We start from the raw sequence: 5,191 nt of genomic DNA, 5'->3' as shown, positions 1-5,191 counted from the left end.
CAATGGATGGAAGCACACACTATCACTGCCGGTCGCAGCCTTGGATCATCCAAATTTCACTGCCATCTATTCCCAATGTACACATTTCTTCTTGCAAGCTCGGAATCGGAAATTCACATTTTCAACTGCTGGGCCGGCATCATATTTCTGTCGGTTATAACGTACTCTGCTATTCCAAATGCCACTTTCCACTACTAGGACTTATGAATAAGAATGCAGTAGAACGAAACCTCAATGTTTCAAAACAATTTAGTACTCCAATTGTAAATATTTATGTGTACAAGGGCAGGTTCAGTTATGTTCTTTATAATTTCACACCCACCGTTGGCCTAATGCTTACTTAAGCACACAAAAACACAATGAACCAAAGATTCTGAATGAAAATTTGATACAACACTTGGTTCTAACTTCCTTTCAGAATTATAACTGAAAATTAAATTCGAAGCCATTATCCTACGAAGCGTGATAATTCATAATTCATAATTAAGATGAGGGGATGTGTTTTCATTCAAGAAGATATCCAGTTTCTTAAGATATAACTGTGTAATCTTATATTGAAAATCATGTTCAGAAAAATATACAAGAAATTATGTACAGCTTGGTATTTACAATGATTTCAATATGTGTAAAACATTTTGGTAACAAACACAACCATTGCTTAAGTGCTGTCATGGTTTATAACATGCAACTATATATATGGATACAAAGCTACATATTAAAAATGTTTTGACATTAAATCAGTAGCTGTATGTTGTAATAAACCTTTACAGCAAAAATGTGATGAATAACAATGAAATGGAGTAAAAAGTGCACATTTTTTTAATAACTACATTATTCTTCTACCCCATAAAGTTATTTGAAGGCATTGATAATAAAAACATAGAGAGTTCACACAAAACATCCGTTACAGTACTTGAGGTGATCTTAAAATTGCACTGACACATTCACATTGAAGAATTACAAGCAGAGTTGAAGTAAAAACACTAGGTCAGAAGTTAGTTACCTCTACGACACGACAAAAATATCTCACAGATACCATCAGATTTTGTTAAAAAAGAACACAGCGTGTTTATATCCGATTATTATACTATCCATGCAGCTCAGAATTTCTTTGCACATTATTTGTGTTCATCAGGTAATAAATAAGAAGTTAATATCATAAAAGCTGAATTATTTTCATACTTTATAAATTCAATTATTAGTATGCAAAGTTGTCCAAAGGTTGGATATAGTGAATAAGAACTGTTTCAACTTTTATAAACTGTCATTAAAATTTCAACCCATTTATGAAGTGTTTTGCTAGTAACATGAAGATTATTTGAAGGCTACTGGCAACAATGCAGTATAATTAATTTTCACAAATACAAGAAATATGGAAAGCAATCTAGAGCATGTTTGTGAGAAAAACTCTGTGGGGTATTCTATTTCTAGACACTATACAATTTTTTGCTCTAGTACTCTGATGTTTCATGTTGAGGACAATGATGGGGTAACTGTACTGGAAAAATTGTAAACAAAAAGAACTATCCATAACTCAAACAGGACACTCTTTGGATCCTACAAGTGCGTTCCAATTCCTCAAAGTGATCCCACTCAGAATTTGATCACATTTGGATGTTGAAGTAGCGTCATTTGGGATTAAAATGATGTCAACCTTTAAAATATATGACTTCTTGAGATGACTGTATGATATACGTTTCGTGCTTGATCATATAAAAAGAATTAGATAATCAGTTCTTATTTATTTATGATTCAGTTAATAATGCTTCCATTATTTTACCATATATGTTGCAGAATGACTGATAAATTGTAAAAGATGTAAAAGGAAATGGTGATGTCCTGTTTCAAGGCACTAATCTGGGATTTGGCTGGATGAACTGTGGAAAACCATGAAAACTTCATTTAGGGTAGTTGGTGTCCTAGCCAAGATTCAAATGAGGCAGCCCCTGAACACAGGGCAGAAACATTATTGCCTTGGCAAACTTATTTGCTTTAACTGTCTTTCAAAATAAGGTAGCATAAGAGAGCACTAACATGTGGTCCCAAGGTACAAAGACCATGGTCTGCACGGTATGTTTAGTTGACTACTTGTTAGTATGTCTTATCTCTATCACAGGTCAAATTCACCAGACCTTGTTGTTTGTGTGATAAGCTTACACACCATACTCTTACAGATATATTTCTATGATAACCAGCAAATTATTCAATGACAAGGTGGCAGAATCTAGAATACAAATCGTAAAATAGGGGGAAAAAGATCAATTATCTGTCCCATCCCTAACATAATTTGAAATATATAGTTTATCCAGTGTAAATTGTTTCTTATAAGAAATTTTTATTTTTGTGTATTTGATTTAACACAGCCTGCAATTTCAAAATTCAGAATATCCTGTTTTCATTAACATCCATTTGCACCAATATACCTTATTTTTATGTTGATCATCCATATCCTACCTCCTTCAATCTTCAATCTTCAATCCTGAATGCTGAAATTATGGCTGCTTCCTCTACATAACCTCTGAGGACTTTCAGCAATAACATTTACCTATTCAAATATAGAATTCAATTGATTGTTCTTGCATGCTGTCTTCTCAGAACAGATGAAAATGAAAATATATAATATTAGGAAGTAATGAGTTTTCTACTGCTTCTACCAACAAGCACAAATTATACAATGTAAATAGAAAACATTATCTTGTTCAACATTCATCCTTTTTCATTTATCACTGTCCCCTTACGATGTACAGTAGGCCTCATCAGGTAGCATATTATCCTATCCTCAGTCTTTAAGTCTGGGGCTTTATCTCTGGCCTGGCACTTGGATGGCCAGAAAGTAAGGAAGTAGTTTGTTGTAATAAAAAAACACTGACAAATGAAGCATACCTTTTTGTATAATCACTGCCTCCACCACACAGGACTAGCCAAAACAATAGGCTATATCACTAAGATCTGCCTACATTTAAATATATTCAACAGACACATGGCATTCACTTTAAGCTGAGTTAGTAACATGCTTCAGCAATCCAGGTTTGTTCCACACTCAAGCTGAACAAGATGGAGGACCACATATTTCCACTTACAAACACTTTCAGGTCAAACAGCATTGAGGATGATACACTATGAGACTGATGAGTGTTTGGCTGTATCTGTCCACTGCTCTTCTTTGGACTACAATGTACAACAGATAATGGACGAAGCAGACTGCATTATGGAAATTCTATATATAAAAATATGGATTTTATGTCACTCATTGTACCAGTCCATGATAATGGACACATAGACTTTCTCTGAAATGTCAGAATTTCACTCCATATCCAGTCAGATTATTGAATGAAAATACTCAACTGCATTTAGTGCCATGAAGATTAAGATTTTATATAACAGTGTACAATTTTTATCAGAGTGAACTATGAATTCACTTCAAAAACGAAATTTGAATAAAAATGTGGGGTTTGAGAAAACAGTTATATTTGGCCCAAATATCCCTGAGCCACAGTGATGTCCCACCCAAAAATGTGTTTAGAGCAATGTATGGCTGTAAAAGTGCAGAGTATATTCATTTAACCACTCATCTGAAATATATCTCCTATTAAGTTGTCCAACATGCAAGTTTACTAGGTTGAATGCCATATTATATGGCTTCTACATCTACACTTGAGAGGTATAATTATTAATATACTTGTTTCATTTTCTCTCACTTGTTATTGGCTCATGCTGTGAAACCAATTATCATGTAGGAACACCAGTCCTATGTGTCAGTGGGAAAGGCACAATCCATATTGGAATACACCAAGTTCCCACATATGTCCTTTTCTCCTTGTCATTCTGAATGCTTCTTGCTGTTCTGAATAACTTTGATAAAGGTGATAATAATAGTATGTACAACTGTGATTGCTATGGTTACTGCACTTCAAAAGCAGTGCTTCTGTCACTCACACCTCAGAAGTTCATGTGTCCATCATGTTGTTCATGCCACCTGAAGGAAAATAAAATTATGATTTTATGAAAACTGATCTGGCAGTTCATAAGTTCAAATATGTGGATGAAGAGATGCACATTACATCCACTGTAAGCATTCCTTTTATGCACATGATTCAAGTAACTCATAAGAAGTCACTTTGCACTACACTCTACTGTGAAAAATCATATATTTCAATTCAGCCAAATCATCAGAAAGTAAATGATAAAGGAATTATGTAATTTATTCTTTATGACACTTCTTTTAGCTTCAGAAAGTATTAGAGAAAATTACTGATCATTAAATTCAAGGTTACTGTCCCAAAAAACACTGAATAAGAAGTAAAATTTTATTGTTCTTGAGAATGATAATTAAGCAGTCTTTCAAATTTGTCCATAATTCGGGGTTCAGATATCTCTATTACACTAATTACTGACTGATCCTTTGAATTTATTAAATGAAAAAATAGAATGATAAGTATATTTGAGTCTGAAGACAGAGGCATTATGGTCCATTGAAACATCAGGCTCCCTTCAAACTGCATGGCGTTACAAACCAAATGACTGTACTCTTTAACTAAATACATGTTCATGTATCATAATAATGCAGGATAAACTATCTTTATATACAAGCATGGCAAATTGTTGAAGTGGATGTTGACAAAGAAAAAAACTTCGTGGTTTTAGTCCGCAAGCGAACTATACCAACTTAATGACCGCCACTTGTTGGCAAAGTTAATATTTTATTTTTAAATTCACATAGTGGGGGGTGGAGTCCAGTTGGGTCCAATCGGCATGGCGGCCACTGATTGACCTATTGTACCTGCCCTGGGTGACTATGATGATGGAAAATTTGGTGGAATGAAGATTGGCAAGGGAAACCGAAGTACTCGGAGAAAACCTATCCCAGCACCACTTTTCCCACCACAAATTCCACTTGACCAGACCCGGGTTTGAACCCGGGCCGACGCGGTGGGAAGCCAGCAACTAACCCCTTGAGCTATTGCATGGCGTTCTGGCAAAGTCAGTGCCAACTTTAGCAGATACAGAGTGTCGAGTGGTTAGAGCAATGAATCCCCATGGCTGTTAATTTTGGTTTTCTAGACCAGAGCTGTTATTTCCTTGAAATAGCTCCTCAGTTATCCTCACGGGGCTGAGTGGACCCCGTTGCAGACCCACTACTTCTCAGAAAATTTGGTAGTGCCATGAATCAAACCCAGATCTCTGGATTTTT

Source organism: Cryptotermes secundus, unplaced genomic scaffold (assembly GCF_002891405.2).
Source record: "Cryptotermes secundus unplaced genomic scaffold, Csec_1.0 scaffold364, whole genome shotgun sequence".
Lineage (NCBI taxonomy): Eukaryota > Metazoa > Arthropoda > Insecta > Blattodea > Kalotermitidae > Cryptotermes > Cryptotermes secundus.
Note: the sequence above shows the minus strand (reverse complement) of the source record.